This window comes from Rhamphochromis longiceps, linkage group LG3, assembly GCF_057381845.1.
Source record: "Rhamphochromis longiceps isolate RC_006_pf linkage group LG3, R_longiceps_female_GT1.1, whole genome shotgun sequence".
Taxonomy (NCBI): Eukaryota; Metazoa; Chordata; class Actinopteri; order Cichliformes; family Cichlidae; genus Rhamphochromis; species Rhamphochromis longiceps.
In genome coordinates this window covers 14,981,085-15,000,130 of record NC_140559.1, presented here as the reverse complement: position 1 = coordinate 15,000,130, position 19,046 = coordinate 14,981,085, and the positions used below count along the sequence as shown (strand labels likewise).

The window sequence follows — 19,046 nt, the reverse complement described above, 5'->3', positions numbered from 1 at the left end:
ACATGATCTCACCTGTTGCCAGGTGTGTTTTGTGCAGGGAAGCAGCAGAGCAGCAAACTGGAGGATGTTCCTGTCTGGTGTAATCAGACCCCAGCTTAGTGACAGAGGACGGATGTGTGGGAGCTCTGCTGATGCTGAGAGGCAAACAAACTGTGCTACAGGCCCAGAATAGGAGCTCTTTATTTAAAACAGCATTGTTGTTTCACATGGAGACGAGCAGATTTTCAGTGTGGCGGTGTCACTCTGGGAATTTCATTTGTTTTTTACATGGAAAACCAAAAAAGGATAGAGCTTTGACATTAAGTCAGAGCATGAAATGGAGATGATAGGCTGGAGGTGGGTTGCAAAGCAGCTTGCAGGTCAGTGTTTAGTCAGGTCCCCATGGGTACAGAATAAATGAATCGCAGGTGCTTTGAATGAACTTGGGTTTGATTTGATGTGTGCAAATCAAAATTAATCAAGAGCCAAGAGCAATAACATGGTCACACTCACGTTTGTCACACTATGATTCAGGTTTTGATCCATAACACCTGAGCAGGAAGTCGGAGCTCTCGTGTGGTCTGAAGTTTGTTTGTTTGTTTTTAGTGTGTGAGGTTTTCAGACCAAAGTAACAAACTGCAGGCATGAAAACATCCTGTGAGCAACAAACTAGGAAAACAAAAGAGGAGCTTTTTGCAGACGAGCAGATAATCTGAGTTTAACCTCAGCAGCATTTATTAACGCTCACACCAACGTGACTTTAAAAAGAATGACAGGAAATCATCCTTTACTCTCTGACCTGCTGCTCTCAGGAAGTCCAACAGCAGCACGCTCTCACGTTTAAACTTTTATTCTGACAAGGGCTTCCTGTGCAGCACACACACACACACACACACACACACACACACACACTGCTGTGTTTGCGAGGTCGCTCACTGCTGGGACTCTAACCCTGAAACCAGGTCAGCAAACCCGTGAAGGTCTCTGCTGCACAGTGTCCTCACAAACACACACATATGAGGGGCTGTAGTTGATGGGTGATTATCAGAAGTCTGAACCAGACGACCCTGAAAAATGTGTGCATGTGCTTGTCTTCCTATTAGTGTGGGGACATATATCTGTTCAGACACTCATGTGTCCTCATAAGAGTTTAAAATGTCAGCTTTGATTTTTGTTTGAGTTTTCTGGAAGTGAGTGTGAAGTCCTCTGAAGTGGTGAAACAGCTGTGTGTGTGTGGTGTAGACACAATGAGCATCCTTCATGGACACGCTCTCTGATATATGAAGTGTGTCGAACCACTTCCTGCTTTCTCTGAATCAAACGCACACACATGAATACCTGTGTGTGTGTGTGTGGGGCAGAGAGGAAGTGTTTGTGCTTCACGGTTGAACGAACTAAAGGACTTTAGATGAGGACTGAGTGTGTGTGTGTTCACTTCTGAAACAGATTCAGATGTTTCAGGGAGACGCTTCATGGTCCGGCTGCGATCAGGGTCCCTGTAAAACAACTCGACCCCTCAGATTTAAATCACATCTCATTACCTTGTTTAACGTTTGTCACCTGTTAAATTATCACAGAGTACCGTGACCCATGACTGACTCACAGGTAGGAGATGCTCCTGGTGTCACATGCTGAACCTGTCCCACGAGCTAATACGAGCTTCAAAGTTTACCCACAATGCACTCTGTCAGGTTTTCTACAGTGAACGATCAGAACCAGGTCAAACATAAACGGACTGACGCTCACATGAAGCTGCTGCTGGTTTGTCTTCAGACGGTGACTCATGGCCGTAAATCTGATCTGAGTTCAGTTTCTAATAAGCTTAAATCTGTTCTTCAGCCCAGAAAGTTTCATGTGGAGATCTGCTGAACTGATGATGTCACAGGTCTGATGCCTCACATTACATATGAAAGAATAACGAAGGACTAGAGTGAACGTCCACAGCAGGACAGCCGTTCAGGGAGGACTTCTGTCATAATAATAATAATAATAATGTATACTTAGCTTATTATGAGACAAACAGCACGCTGGCTCGCATCATGTGTAAACACTGAAGGTGACACAGGAAGTATTTTCCTGCTGACGCTGTCTAATCAGTCAGACGTCAGCTTGTTAGAAAAGCCAAAGAAGAAGAAGTCTTCATGTTCACAGGGTTCAAAGATCTGTTGAGCGCAGACCAAATGGATTCATGTTTCATAACTTATTCATACATGTTTGTGTGCTGTGGTGCTGGAAGCGGCTGCAGGCATCCAGTTGCTGCCAAGCACAGTTAGAAATCATCCTACTTTTAATCCTGTGAGTTCTCCGGGAGACAAAAAAATACTGATACAATTTAAGTGAGTCAGATTGTACTGTAACAGACCGAAACTTGATGTGACCCACTGTACACAGTGAGGACACTAACAGAGCAGTGTGCGCATCTTTAACATAACCTACAGGATGTCTGTGACAGGAAGTGAGAAACAGAGCCCGTCCTCTTAAACCTGACGGACCTGAGCGATGGTCCTGCAGAACACATGGGTCCTGATGAAACACAGACCTGACCCGCAGACATAGATTAGGACAAATTACTGTTCACACACACACACACACACACACACACACACACACACACACACACACACACACACACACACACACACGCACGCACACACACACACACATCTGCTCACATCTGTTGGAAAAGATCTCGTCAGGCTGGATAAACGAGTGTGTGTCTAATTCAATTAGGCTGCTGTGAATTTTACACTTCATCAACACACACACATTTGCACCAGATGTGTGTGAAGAATCAGTTTGTGTTGAACATGTTTCACCTTCATGCAACCTCACAGACAAGGGAGGAGGAAACGTGGAGGCAGGAATCAAGGAGACACATGGAGGAGACAGAAAAGAAGAGATTAAAGAAGAGTGAAATTATTGAGGAGACAAGGAGAAAGGAGGTAATGAGGCAGGAGTCAAGGGTGAAGGAAACTTTGAGACAAGAACGCACAAGGAGGCAGGAGATGAGCTGAAAGAAGAAAAGGGTAAAAAGAGTAAAGAAGGAAGGAACAACCAGCTCTGTCAGGTGGCCCTGTACATCTTTAACCTGAGCCTGAGCCTGGAGAAGGTTCCTGAACTGTGGAAGACTTCCTGTGTGGTTCCGGTGCCAAAAATGCACAACTTCAGGCCTGTGGCCTTAACTTCTCATCTGATTAAAACCACATACTGTGTATGCTACAATTGTTTATAGTGTATTATCTTACTTTTTTTAATTGATTGTACTTATTTGTATTTTTGTATTTCCTTCTGATATCTGTACCTGAGCTGTCGTGGGATCAATAAAGTCTTATCTTATCTTATCTTATCTTATCTTATCTTATCTTATCTTAACAAGGAGACTGGAGACAAGAAGTGAGGATGTGTGAGTGGGGAAGACATGGTGGAAGGAGGAAGGAGAGAATGAGGCATAAAGAGGGAACAGAAATAAGGAACCTAATTTATTAAAAATTAAGGGCGCGAGGAGAGAACAAAAGAGAGGAGGCAAGAAGAGACAACAGGGATGGAGATGAGGAGTCTGTAAGTGTGAATAAAGTGATAGAAGAAGAGTCACGTGATGATGTACGTCCTTCCTTTAGAGGTTTGTGTTAAACATGCTCGGTTTGAACTCAGCTTTTTAATTCTTTAGACAAACATAGAAAATCACAGCATGACAAAAAACATCACAGCCTTTGTTTTCAATCATGTGACTCTGACGCCCTCTGCTGGTCAGTGCTGACATCACATGGCTCAGAGACGAACAGTTTGTTTGGATTCAGGTTTATTTCTGCTGATGATGTCATCGCTCACCTCTGTGTCTGATAGATGGGACAGGTTACTGTTAATGTTTGTCTGACTGAAAGCCTAAACATTTATTCTTTACTGATGTTTAGTAACTTTAGTTACTTGATGTCGGTGAAATCTGTAGCTGGAGTGTCTGAGAGTCCATAAATGATTAGAGTATTGATCTGATGATGATCAGCACTCTCAGAGCGATGCCTCTTCATGAAGGAGGAAACAGGAAGTCTTCCTCATGCTCTGCCTCCACGACCCGACTCTGGATACGAGGAAGAGAAGGAAGGAGGAAGCTGCTGTGTGGAGATGTTCCGATGGTGAGGTGTCACAGAGTGACACGGGATCCACAGCAGCTCTGACTGCAGTTTCCTGTTTACACATAAAGGCCTCCCACCTGTGGCTGCACATGCTGCAAATTTTTGTTGCTGTGACCAGGAGATATTTTATTTTGTATTCTTATGATCACAGTTATAATTAGAAGTATCAATCATTAATCATTTACCATTGTGGAATCTGATGACAGTATAATCTTTGTTTTATATCTATGGTAATCTGAGTAAAGATTAATGTATGCAGGTTATCATCATTGTAATCAAGTCTCAAATGGTATCCACAGCATTGTATTCACCGTCCATAACTGGAGGATCCAGCAGGACCTTGTTCTAATTCATTTGCAGGCCTACATCAGAACATGCACATAGAGAGTTATGTAAACACGCACGTTTACCCTTATTTACACAGGGAGGTCATGTCAGGACATTCTCTAGTTGGACACACAGGCTCACAGAACTGCACAACATGACATGTCATACACTTCTATTTCTCTAAAGTATCATCTGATGTTTGTATAAGGAGAACTTTGGACTATGGGGAGACTGTTATCATTTCCAGTAAGGTCTAACTGTGTGATGTCATCATGGGTTTATATAAGGATGGGGAACGGTCCACTCTTTGGAGATCTGTGGCTGTACGCTTGTCTTCCCATGCTTCTGTCTTAGAAGCATGTAATAAAATCACTATGTTTGTCACCTACACGGACTCGGCTGTTTTTCCTTCTTACCCAAACTGAACCAGACGTAACAACTTGGTGCCGAAACTCCGGTTGGGGGGGAAGGGAGCTTGCAGCTATCGTGTGGGTGACAAACAGGGGCGGAGGCCAGCAGCCTGTCTGAGTGACGCCAAGCGACATAAGAAAAGGTGAGTGCCACCTGTTGATTTTTATCCAAAGGCGCTATATTGGAAGTTAAAACTAAATTTAATTAAATAATATTCACTCAGTATGGGCTTCTGGCGTTGGTCCATGGTGATCTTGGGGTAATTAGTGTTAAAGGTAGGGAATAGTGAACTGAGTAAATGTATTGCTGTTTATTTTGAGAGTGAACTGTTGAGTTAAGAGGTTATGTGTTTAAGTTAATACTATGTTTGTCACCTACACGGACTCGGCTGTTTTTCCTTCTTACCCAAACTGAACCAGACGTAACATTGCCTAACAAAAAGCTTGAGAACCACTGTTGTATTGTACTTTGCACACCTCTGTTGCTTGTGAAACTTGCACACAAGAATTTCACTCACATGTGCTGTACCAATGTACCTGCACATGTGATGTGACAATAAAAGTGATTTGATTTGAAAAAAATGTGGTTGAATTACAACACTGCACGGTGCTTTAAAAACCTACAGCCACTTATGGCAAATCCTTGGTTGCAGTTGTTGCTGCTCAGTTAGCTCAACCAGTTATTATGTTTAGGGATTAATCACTTTTTCACACATGGCCATGAAGGTTTGTATTTTTCCTCTTAATAACAAACACCTTCATTTAGAAACAGAGTTTTGTGTTTGCTTGTGTTATCTTTGTCTAATATTACAATTTATGTGATGATCTGAAACATTAAAGTGTGACAAGCACAAAAAAATAGAAAAACAATTTTTACTATTCTCTGTAGTACATGGAGTTCTGCCATGGACACATGACTTCTTGTAAATCAGCTGTGTTTACATATCTAACTGAGGCCCTCATGAAGACTCGCTGATTGGTCGATTCATCGTTATGTTGGATGCAAGGATTTCCTGTGACTAACCACAAAAGCTCAAAGCCAAACTGCAACTTCTCACATTGTTACTGACTGCAGTGTGCTGCTCTCTTCACTTAGTTATTTTAATTTATCTCATGAATTAAGCTAAAGTCACTTTCTTCTTCTGGTCACCATTTTTATTCTTTAAGATAAGACACAGAAAATGTAGTTATTTTAAATAGATGTGGTAATATAATAAGTATTATTTAATAATTATACAGGTGAGGTTGCTGAATGACTTCCTGTCCCATCTGCTTGATGTGACCTTAGCTTTGGGTGTTACTTCATCATTACACAGTCTGCTGATTATTGAGCCAGTTTCAGTGCATCCGATCATATTATATTTAGATGAATAGAGAATAACTTATATCATTTATATGTATCATGTCTAACATAATTGTTTCAGATAATCTGATCTGCAGAATCCAGGTAACTCCTCATGTTTCCTGTGGCAGAGTTTTACACAAGATGCTCTTCTGAATGTTACATCCAAATCATAATCGAGCTGTTCACTTTATCATATTGCTACAGCAACAAATGTGATCTTTTACACAGTTTATATCTGAATAATAAACTTTACTGAAACATCATGACAGTGGGTTTTTTTTGTGTAATCATGAATTTTAGCGCTGCCTGCAGATCAGCTGCTGTGAGAGCGAACCTTCAAACATCTTTATCTGAACTTTAAACTTTTTTGTTGATAATTATCTTTCGCATCATAAGTTTAATTAAGAACAAGCATAAATGCCGTGTGATCACAAGTATGTGTATAAAACATCCTGGGTCTGCACAGAGGCGTCGTGGTGGGACATGTCTGTAACAGCTCACCAAGGAGGTGCCTCCTGATCAGAAATGACCTAAACAGACTCCTTTCTATGTGGATAAAAATACAAAAACCAGTTTCTGAAACCATAAACATGTTTATGTAACTGCAGCTAAAATTTAATTTATGCTTTGAACAATATTAAAACTGCTGCCTCGTCATTAGTGCCCAGACCTACTGTCGTTTTACAATTATCACTGAGGGGAACTCTGCTGCTTAGTTAAGTTGTTGGGTAACAGTACATCTAACAATGCCCCCTAAGCTCAATCACATGGTTACATTTGTGAGAATAGCGAATTGTTTTTGTTATTATACTGGTCTAAACATAACTGAACAGGTTCAATTAAACCAGTTCATTCCTGCTGTTTTCAGGTTGGGTTAAAAGACACACACCAAGGTGTAGAACAGAGGTCAACAATTCAAGGCTCCACTGTGCGTGACCACACATCCAACTTATTGTCGCAGGACTGAAGCAGGTAAACCTCCATCTTTTGGTAAAACTTTTTATGTAAGTTATGCTGTTGTAATAATCATTTTCTATGAACATGTGACAGTAGGGCTGCTCAATTAATCGAATTTTAATCACGATTACGATCTGGGCTTTCAACGATCATTAAAAATGACTGAGCCGATTATTAGCCCCTCCCTCATTTATCCGCGACACCTTAAAGGCCGGTCCGTGAAAATATTGTCGGGCATAAACCGTCCGTGGCGCAAAAAAGGTTGGCGACCGCTGATTAAGAGGACCCGAGGGAAGCTCGGAAAGCTAAGCAGAAGTTATTTGGAGAGTGACTGCCGTTGGTTGAAAAGAGAGGTTAAAAAAAACTTCAGTGGTGTTGCACACTATTTTATATTATTTTTTTAAAGTCATTGTTAACCCTTTAAAGCCGGTCAGAGCAGCACGCTCCGTTTTGCATAACTATTGTTAAATCCCTGTAGAACCTGAACCGTGTAAGCTAGCGCAATAATTTGTTTTGCATATGAAACCGGAGGAGTTGTACTTACATCTGATGCCATCAGCTTGTCCTCGGTCACGGTTTCGTCCCACATATAGCTTTGCAAAAATTGCATAAAAAGCACTTGCAGGAACAAAAACATAATATTCCAGAAACACGCTTTGCCGTTCCTATCAGCTGTTCGTAACACTTCCCACAGTGAAATGATGCACCTGCTGTTTTCTTTGCAAATTTGCATCATAGGATTGTTTTTTGTTTTTCCTGCAATATATAAAAATTAATGTATCTCCAAAATAAAACTATGAAGACACTCAAAATAAATTTCCTGTGGTGGGAAACTATTTTTTGCAACTTTATTGTATTTAAAGTTTTGAGGGATAAACCTCTTAAATTTCTCCAAGTAGAAATATATGTAAACAAAACAAAAGCGATTTTCAATTTTTTTTGTAGTTTATTGCACTTTTTTGCAATTTATGTAATTACTATGCACTTAATGCATACATATTATTAAAATATGGGCTATAACAGTTGTATTGATGTATAGCAACTTGAAATGCTCCCACAAATGGCACTACAGCATGTAAAAAAATAATATAAGCTCTGGTGGACTTGGTTCTATAGTAGGTCTTAAAGGGTTAAATAAATATCGTCAAATAATCGTGATCTCAATTTCAGTGAAAATAATCGTGATTATCATTTTTGCCATAATCGAGCAGCCCTATGTGACAGTCCTCATCTGTTATTACTCGTAACTTCATTATGTGGTTCTTCTCTGTCATTTGAGAACTACTCAGTCTAATGTTATTTCATTCTGTTATTTTCGGTCAGTATGTTAACAGAGTTTACACTGATTAAAAAACATCTCTTGGTTTGTGGTTAGGCTGTGAATGTGCACACATCTTACAAATAAAGATGAGAATTTAGCAATTTAAATGGAAGCTAAAAGAGGTGCAGTGCTGTTTCTGTAGAAGAAGATGAATAGGAGAGTCTCACTACAGGTACATCAGCAGGTTTAATGTTTGTGTGATGCTGACTGTAGAGTGCGACGAGTGTTCACTGCCCTCCAGTGGCCACAGTGAGGAACTACAGCACACAATTATCAGTACAAACAATCTTTTATGCTAAAATTTAAAATTAGGACACAGAGAGAGATAAAATGAACAAATAGTTAAACCATGACTTACTTTCTTGACCTAGCTGTCTTAGCTAATCCTTTCTCCTATACTGGCTTCCCTTCATTGGCTTCCTGTTAAATCCAGAACTCAAAATCCTGCTCCTCACATACAAGATCTTAAATAATTAGTCCCCATCTTAGCTTAATTGTAGTAGTGATGGGTCGGTCGAAATGGCTCTTAGAGCCGGCTCTTTGACGTGAACGACGCGAGCCGTGGGTTTTTTTTTTTCTTTCTCTCACCTCTCTCTCTCGCACTTTTTTCCGCTTCACTCTGCATGCCAGCCATGTGCTCGCGCTGAGCAGAGGGGGGAGGGGCGGTAGTTACACTCAGTAGCACAGGAACAGAGCGGGAGGGAGAGAGAGAGAAAGAGAGCCAGGGACAACAACGTCACATTAGAAAGGTATAGTAATCATCCACAACTATTTTCAGTTGCAGATGATAAAGGATTCAGAAAGTTTATTCATGCAGGTCCATATGACAGAGAATGTGCATCTTCTTTATGTTTTCATATTATAATTTATATTTAATTGTGTTGTGGTTTGCAGTGTTTTGTGTTGTTTCACTTTAAATTTGTAAAAGGAAAAAACTGAAAATTTAAAGTTAAAAGTTGAAATGTGAATAGTTGATTTTTGTATTATATGATTTATTTATTACATTTTATGTGGAGTGAATAAATAAAGTATATTTACGGTGGCCCCTACAGACAAAGCACATACAAACTCAAAACACGCACAAAAGACAACAGAAGTGCTCCAGGATGCTGGGCACAGTGTTGAACTTTTGTTACCTAGTGGCTACACAAGCCAGCAAGTACCAACAACCGGATTTGGTGTGTGGCAGTAACAGGTAAATGAACTTTTTTTTTTAATTATTTGACTATATATGAATGCTTGTGTATAAATACACAAACAATACACACATGCTTTCAATTGTGTAATTTAAGTGATCTAGTAGCTCTGCTTTGGAAGTTCAGTTCATGCTAGAAATGTGTTTTGGAGTTTGTACGTGTTTTGTCTCTAGGGGCCACCGCATATATTTATATATAAACATATATAAATAGAACCACTTTTTTACTTTAGTAATTCCTTTTGTGCATAATTTTATATTATTGTTAATAATAAATTAATTAAAGCAACAAAACAACCTGAAGATCCGGTTCGGAGCCGAAAGATCCGGATCTTTTTGGTGAGCCGAACTGAAAGAGCCGGATCTCTAAAAAGAGCCGGAAATCCCATCACTACCTTGTAGTACCATATCACCCTATTAGAGCACTTCGCTCTCGCTCTGCAGGCCTACTTGTTGTTCCTAGAGTATTTAAAAGTAGAATGGGAGGCAGAGCCTTCAGTTTTCAGGCCCCTCTTCTGTGGAACCAGCTTCCAGTTTGGATTTAGGAGACAGACACTATCTCTACTTTCAAGATTAGGCTCTCTATTCGGCACAGTGCTTTTGGAATGGCCAGCTGGTAAACCAGCTGACAGTGCAAGCAGGACACGTGCCCTTGGTGCACAGTCACTCAGATGCCCAGCAAATAAAATCCGGTCATTATTCTCTCCAGAGTTTTATCACATATTAATCATCCTATATGCTTGGAAAATAATTTCCTGGTGGCATTTTGGCACCAACAACCGGGGTGTTGTTCTTCTGTGTGAGTATCATGACTCACTCGATACAGCCTATCTCTGATAATTATGAAATGCAGTTAGGTCAGTGCTTTGTCAGGGTGCCCCATGTGACCTTAAATTTTTATCACCTGCTCACAAAGTGAGTGTTTCATCAGTTTCATGAGACTGCTTTAGTGGGAAATCACCTGTGGAGGCGGGGCCACACAGTAAACCCCTTTTGTGTCCTCCTCTCCCGAGTCAGCATTGGATGAGCTCGGGTCACAGATGAGTGCAGCACAGGCACTATGTGTCACTAACAGTTTATTAAACCCCGCCCAATCTGCCCCCAAAATTAGGGGATGCATCATGTGCAAACTAATTGGCGAGTATACCCATGGCACCTTACTGGCACGTGGTACGTCCATCCTGGACCGGGGGCTGGTGTCAAGAGGGTCAACAAGACAGGACAACTGCTCCACCTCTGTCAACAGGCACTCCTGATGCTGGTGTCCTGGCCCAGCCCAAATCCAGCACTCCTGTTGTAGCATTTGTGCAGTTCCCTGTGAGATAGGAGCAACTCCCTTAGTTACTAAAGACAGGAGAGAGTTGAAGGCCAGTAGTTGCAGCGGTTGCTTTGCAACTGGCGAAACTATAGTGCAGCGGATCAGACCCAGTAGCTCCCCCTTTGTGTGGCCAGGCTGTAGCCACCTGGCCTCTATACATACCGTATTTTCACGACCATAAGGCGCACTGTGCTAAAAGGCGCAGTCTCAGTTATGTGTGCCCTTACTGTATTTAACACACACATAAGGCGCACTGGATCATAGGGCGCATACAAGTACCGTATGCGTATTTAAAAATAAAGCAGGAGCAAAACTGAGTTTGGTACTCACATTTTTGATGGCCAGCTTTTCCTTATAATCCGCTGGAAGTTGCTGCGCTACCGTAGTCCTGGTCCGGATGGAAAAATGGCACCGTTTCATAAAACGAAAGCACCAAGACGGACCTCCTTGGAAATGTTCAATGTTCATCTCTTCAGCTAGTGAAACTGCTTTTAGCCGAATGGTGACCGTCGAAACGCTTCTCCCGCTCGCTCTTTGCTCGATGATCCACCGCTCGAGTCTTTCCTCCAACTCGGGCCACCTCGCCTTATGTCCGCGGAAACTCAGCTGCGTTTTCTTGACCTGCCGGAGCTTGTTTTCCAGCTTCCTCCATTTGCGAACCATCGATTCATTAACCTTAAATTCTCTTGCCGCTGCTCGATTTCCATGTTCCTCCGCGTAGCTGATGGCCTTCAGTTTAAACTGTGCTTCGTAAGCGTGTCTCTTTGCCATTTTCAGGGTTGTTAAAACAACGATGTCCTGCATAACGCACATACCTGTTCTTTTATACAGGTATGTGCGATTGTCCCGGTATATACGATCAACGCCCACACTTCACCCTTTAACGTTCTCATGGTGTTCTCTACTACGTCCTCCTTACAACACATAGGGCGCACCGCGCTATAGGGTGCGCCGCACTTTTTGAAGAAAATCTAAGACTTTTAAGTGCGCCTTATGGTCGTGAAAATACAGTAGCACCTTTTCCTCCGGTGAAAGTCCTGACACCCCTCCCCCACCCATACACTTTCACTCAAGACCAGGTTAAGAGACAAATGGAGTCTTCCATAAACTGTTCATTCTGAGTCTGCAGAGGGTCCCAGTGCTGTGGAAGACATCAGTCCTCGTCTCTGTACCAAAGACACCACGTCCCAGTGGTGCCCAGGATTACAGGCCTGTGGTACTGACCTCCCACAGTGAATATTATATATTTATTTTCAGGACTGCACATCACTAGTATGAATAACTGTGAATCACTTTATGGTAAATAACACACTATCTGCAAAAAACTGTGAAAGGATTCCAGACCCAAGTTTGTAGTTCAACAGACAAGTGATGACCTTTGACCTTCATCAGGTTTTATTTAATTGTGTTAAGAGAAAATCTCATATGCTCTTCATGCAGCTGAGTACATCGAGTGTTTAAAACAGAAGTTGTGCAGGTCTGAGATCAGCAGCTTTGTGAAACACCAAACTGAGGTCCTGTTAATGATGATATACAGTGACACAGTTACAGGGGTGATTAATCCTTTTGACTTTTTGTCTTTAACTTTATCAATAAAACAGCTGCAGCTTTCACTGACAGCACATGTGGTACTTTAACCTTTAATCTACTGTTTTCATCAGTTCATTTTGCAGTTAACATGTGAAGATGTTGGATGATCTGTCTGCTGTCATGGGTGATGCTGAGGTCTGAATCGCGATGTCTTCACGGGTGCTTCTCTGGCGCTGATAATTGGCGTCTGTTTTGTGTCAGTGACGTAAAAGACGGATTTAATAACCATTCAAAGAGCAGTCGCTTTCTAAAACATCAGATATGTATCGGATTCAGTACCACATACGAAAGTGACCCAGATCGGATTTGTGTCGTTCCCACTGTCATACCATGATCGGATAAGGGTCTCATAGGGTCAAAAAAGTCGGATTTGATGCACTTCCGCGTGCAGTGTGAACGTAGCCAGAGCCTCCACATGTTCTCACTGTAATTTGCACGTCATGAATGAATTTATGCTTGCACTAATTTGAATGTTCGAAGGAAAATCGAACGCATTTTACTCACAGTACTTGCGCTGACTTACCTTTCTTTGAATGACGACGTATTCACAAATCTTCTACCCAATCTATGGTGAATTGGATGTGTCCCTCCAGAGATTTATATATGCAAAACTGGTTCACCTTGTACGCGCTGACTCCACAGACAAGGTACGAAAATATATCAGGCTACGTCAATAGTGGTAGTAGTAGTCTTCAGGGTTTCTACTCGGCCGTATTTCATACGGGTCCACATTTCCAATGCACGCTATTTTCTGTAAGTACCGTCTTTTTGCATCCTGACGCAATCTGTCTCTGTACCGTCCTTTTCTTTTTTTTTTAAACTGCTTTTAAGCATGTTTCTAGCAACCATCCTTCCAACACAGTGTGTTTGTTTTGACACAGTTAAAAAGCTATGTAGGGAATAGGCAACAATATGTACAAATAAATGAATATAAATCTAATTTGTTGGATATAGCTTGTGGAGTACCTCAAGGTTCAGTACTGGGTCCAAAAATGTTTATTATGTACTTAAATGATATCTGCAGAGTATCGGAGATTTTAAAGTTTGTAATATTTGCAGATGACACAAATATACTGTGTTCAGGTGTGGAATTGCCACAGGTTTTGGAAATGATCACACAGGAATTAACGATATTAAAGAAGTGGTTTGATATAAATAAATTATCATTGAATCTAGATAAAACCAAATTTATGTTGTTTGGAAACCTAAAGAAAAACATCAAAGTAGAAATATGTGTTGACAATGTATATTTAGAAAGAGTAAATGAAATAAAATTTCTTGGGGTGATCATTGACCACAAGCACTGTTGGAGGCCACACATTACTTATGTTCGGGGGAAATTGGCACGGGGCATTGCCGTCCTGGGGAAAGCAAAGTATACGTTGGATCAGAAAGCACTGCACATTTTATACTGTGCTTTACTACTGCCATATATGAGCTACTGTGTAGAGGTCTGGGGAAACACATACAAAAGTAACACACAAAGAATAACTATAATATAGAAAAGGGCCATTAGATTAATAAATAATGTGGGGTACAGGGACCATACAAATGCACTCTTTGTCAAAATGCAAGCTATTGAATTCCAAGACTTGGTGAAGCTTAAAACAGCGCAAATAATGTATAAAGTAAGAAATAAATTGCTTCCCAAAGAAATCTGTAAATTGTTCATAGAAAGAGAAGGTGGGTATAACTTAAGAGGGAAATGGAATTTAAAAATACAAAGTGCTAGAACAACTTTAAGAACTATGTCAATCTCAATTGCAGGAGTTAAATTGTGGAACAGTCTAACAGAAGAAATAAAAGACAGTAAAAACATAAAACAGTTTAAAGTAAAATATAAAAACCTAATTTTAAATAAGTATAAGAATGAAGAAAACGAGGTTAACCCAGGACGGTAATGTTGCTGGTAATGGTGTTGTGGTTCTTTTTTGTTTTTTTGTTTTGTTTTGTTTTGGTTTGTTGTTTTTCCATAACTTGTGTATCTGCAAATATACACATTCTGTATTTTTCATATGAAAGAAACTATACTGTGGTGGGGCTTGCTAATTTCTTGTTTTTGATTTATGTATGTTTTGTTTTGTTTTACTTTTGTTTAATATGTTGTTTGTTTAATTTAAGACAAAAAAAAAATAAATGAATGAGAGGTAAAACTTGAGCGGGTGGGGACAAATAAGTAAATACTTCAGCCTACTCCTTTTCAAACAAATAATGGAATGATATTTTGTAATGATTGTGAAGGCACATGTTTGAAATAAAAATGAATTGAACTGAACTCGTGGCCCAGACCTATGGTGCCGCGCTCCCTCAATGCATTGCGGCGATACGTCAACTCCAAAGCGCTTTCGTTGAGTCACTTGCGGTATTTCAGACAATTCCTTTCCGTCAAGAGCCACTTGTTAATTTGTTGTGGACTTGTATTTTTAGTGTTTTCTGAAATGTTATTTTGTTATCAATTTTTTTATTTGTCTTTTTTTATGTAAAAGTGTTTTCGGAAAGGTTATTTTGTTGTTGATGTTGTAAATGTGATTTGCACTTCCCAGCCACTGTGAGTTAAGGATGGTAGTTACGGATTAGCTTAAAAACACGTTTAACTTACCGAAAAAGTGCAGCGTAGCCTCGGGTCCTTCTGTCGGCTAGTCCAGTTTACTGAAGAACACCTCAGGCTGTCAGGTTTGTTTTTTTTTTTTGCCTGTCCTGTTTTGCTCTTTTGCCATCAGAATTATTGTCTAAAGGCGAAGAAAGATGCCCAACGGATTTACTTTACCAAATGGACCATCCCAGCCTTGCCGTATTGGTCTATTTGATTCACCTTTTATTGTTTATTTTATTTTCACTTGCTGAATACGGAACAGACTTGTTCAGTCTGTCAGGTTAAAACAGTCGGGCGTGTTTTCGTAGCGTAAACGCTGGCCCTTCTGTCACAGCCTACGCTAAATCTGCTATTCCCGGACAGAGATACGCAAGTTTCCTCGTGACTGCAGCTGTCAGTCAAAGCTGTTATGATGACGTTTCACCCCAATTTAACATCACCGCGGTAGGAATTAGAATCAAACTTATGGGAGAGGAGACCCCTTGGACATAAATCAGCGTGATGAGAACTATTGATAACAAAAGAAAGAATCTTTGGGAAAAAATTATCTGAGGAGAATTAATTAATTTTAGTCTGACCCCAGTCCCATCCGCTAACATGGAGGAGGCGGGGTTTATGACCTATACTGCAGCCAGACACCAGGGGGCGATAGAGACGTTTTGGCTTCATTTTTGGGGAGCTGTCGGTCGTCCATGTTTTCTACAGTCATTGGTCTAAACTCATTTACTAATAAACTAGGGCACCACTTTTTTTCTTCTCCACCCTGTGCTACCTTCACAGACCCATATCTCCATAGGAAATTACATTTCTCACAGCAATTCACAATAAAAGAAAGATTTTTTTTTTAAACAATGCAAACATGTTTTCAATCACTGAACTTTGATATTTTTAAACTCTTCTTATCTATCTTAAAACAAATGAATTTATCTAAGGACAGTTTTCGTGTTCATCAGTTCCAGAGTGAATATTCACTAAAAATTCTGAGCTTAATACTTAAAAAGTCTGACAGTTTTACTCTCCCCCCAAAAATAAAAACAAAAACATGTGATCTATGATTTTAAGCGATAACATTGAATAGAAGTAGATACTCTATATACATATTCTTTAGTTGAAGACAAAAGTGACATTTTCTCAGGTTTTCTTCTTCTGTTTAAGGATCAGCATGGAGGATCTAGATGATTTGAATCCAGAAGAAATTCCTGGAGTTAGAGAAGACCTGGAAAACGACACTGCTGCAGCAGCCGCAAGGATTCAAGAATACTTAGAAACACTAAATAATATTCCACTAAATATCGCCATCACAGGAGAAACTGGATCTGGTAAATCCACCTTTGTTAATGCCCTCAGAGGGCTGTCCAATGATGATGAGAAAGCTGCGCCTACTGGTATTACAGAATCAACCTTAGAGTGTACGCCATATCCCCATCCAAACTATCTCAATGTTACTTTATGGGATATTCCTGGAATCGGCACCACCAAGTTTCCAGCTGATAAGTACCTGAAGCTTGTTGGATTTGAGAAGTTTGACTTCTTCATCATCATCTCAGGCATTCACTTTACAGAAAATGACGTGAAACTTGTAAAAGAGATTGAGAGGATGGAGAAAAAGTTCTACTTTGTTCTCTCAAAAATTGACAATGATATACGAGCTGAGAGAAGAGAGACAGACTTCAGTGAAGAGGAGACTCTTAAAGTAATCAGAGAAGACTGCGTTCACAGTGAGTGTCTCATCACTGAAATCTCAGTGATATCTGAGATTCACTTTTAAAAAACATTCAGATCCAAGTTTTAAATGATTTGTTGTTGTTTTTATAGGACTTCATATTATATGCATTTTTTTACATTATCTTTATGTGTGTTTCTTCTGTGACACAGGAGTTGCACAGTTAGGCATCGAGTCTCCAAAGGTCTTCCTGGTGTCTAGCTTTGAGCTCCACCTGTATGACTTCCCTCTCTTGCAGCAGACCTTAGAGAGAGACCTTCCTAAGAACAAGAGGGACACTCTGCTGTTTGTCATGCCCAACATCAACCCAGAGATCATCATCAAGAAGAAGGAAGCTTTTCAGAACAAAGTACATTACTACGCCACTCTGTCTGCAATTGGATCAGCTGTTCCACTTCCTGGGCTTTCCATGGTTGTTGATCTTGCTGTGCTGGTTAGTGCTGTCACAGAATATGTTTTCGCGTTTGGTCTCAATGTGTCATCTCTGAAGAGACTTTCTGCCAGAACAGGTGTGCCATACGCTGATCTGTGTGCTGTCATCAATTCACCACTGCAGCAGAAATAACTAAAGAGCGCGTCCAGCAGGCACTGACCGAACTTAAACACAGAGCTACAAGAACTGCAGCATCCAGATATATTCCAATTTTTGGAATCCCATTAGCACTGATTTTCTCTTTCAACGAAAACTGCAAAACTCTGGAATTGATCCTTGATGAGCTTGCTGATGATGCTCAGAGGGTGTTCGAAAGAGCTTTAGTCTGAATACATCAGCGTGAATTTGAAAGTAAAAGATGAGTAATGAATCATCAAATATAAATATACTGAAACCCGTAGCCTGTACATAGCTTGTACACTCGCTACAGCTATACCCTGTACATACTTATAGTATACTCATAACATACCATGTATATTGTAACATACCTATAATAGAGCTATATTCTGTATTATATCTACATTATCGCTAAAGAACTTTCTGAATGGATGCAAACTGCATTTCGTTGCCTTGTACTTGTGACATGTGCAATGACAGTAAAGTTGAATTCTATTCCATTCTATTCTAAACCAAATCACGTTGCACTTGTACGTTTGAGCCATAATCATGCTATAGTTAATAAGTGTATCAAAGGCCTCAGCAAGTCTCATTTCTTCTCATTAAATCAATACAGGAACAAATGCGATTTTATTAATCAGATAAAAACTGTTAGGAAGAGCTACTAACTTTTTTTTCTAATCTTTTGGTGATTTGATTTGGTGATGTCATTACTTTTTACAGATCAGGTCATGTGTTAGTTACTCCTGAAACATCATCATCTGAACTTCTTTTATTTGATTTACTTTGTGATGAAACTCTTTTTTGTTATCATATCATAGCTTACAGCATAATAAATACTTTTACTGCAGCGTGTTTGATGATGAACAGAGATGTGTGGAACAGGAACTAAGCTGTGGTGTTTTTGTCCTGTTGTTTTTTTTTCTTTGGGTTTTTTTTATGTTTACTTATAAGATTTTAAATTCAAAATTACATCACACCAAATCACACCAGACGAAAGAAACAAATTTTAAAACAAAACAAAACATCCAAACACAGAGAAAGGAAATAAAAAAAACCCACACTAGTTGGTGAGTCCAAATCAAAAGTAAAGACAAACCCTAGAGTCTGAAGAAGATGATCTTATGTGTGAAGTTAGACAAGGCAACAAAGAGTTCACTGAGTCGAAAAGATGTGGGGAACAAGTCCAGGAAGGAATCAGGGTCCGGCAGAAGTGCGGTTTCATATAAACGTAAAGTGCAGTCAAATAGGTTGAAGATTATGTTGAATCCCCGTTAATATGATTGAAGAAAGGGCCCCAGTTTTTGACAAATTTAATGTGAGTGTCATCCAGACAATAAAGCACCTCTTCAACATACAAACATGCAATCATCTCAACCAAACCCAAAAAAGGGACATTTCCAGGAACTAAGAATAAACCTTTTAGCTACAATCATGCCAAACATAAAGGTTTTCTAAAGAGGATGTCTAAGTGCCAGTGAGATTAGGGACCAGCTTAGCACTGCAACTATACCATCTGCCTTTAATTTTAAGCCATAAATCATTTATCGGTTATTTATTTATATAGCACATTTAATTATGACAGCAATGTTGACCAAAGTGCTGTAC

At 40.0% G+C, this 19,046-nt stretch overlaps 1 pseudogene across 1 annotated transcript; it reads left to right on the top strand.

Moving 5' to 3' along the window:
• The first annotated feature begins 4,228 nt into the window (after positions 1–4,228).
• On the top strand, positions 4,229–18,160 carry LOC146673073 (interferon-inducible GTPase 5-like; annotated as a pseudogene). The gene is made up of 4 exons (XR_014910392.1): positions 4,229–4,989; positions 7,060–7,163; positions 16,321–16,883; positions 17,041–18,160. The product of XR_014910392.1 is annotated as an interferon-inducible GTPase 5-like (transcript).
• Positions 18,161–19,046: the final 886 nt, after the last annotated feature.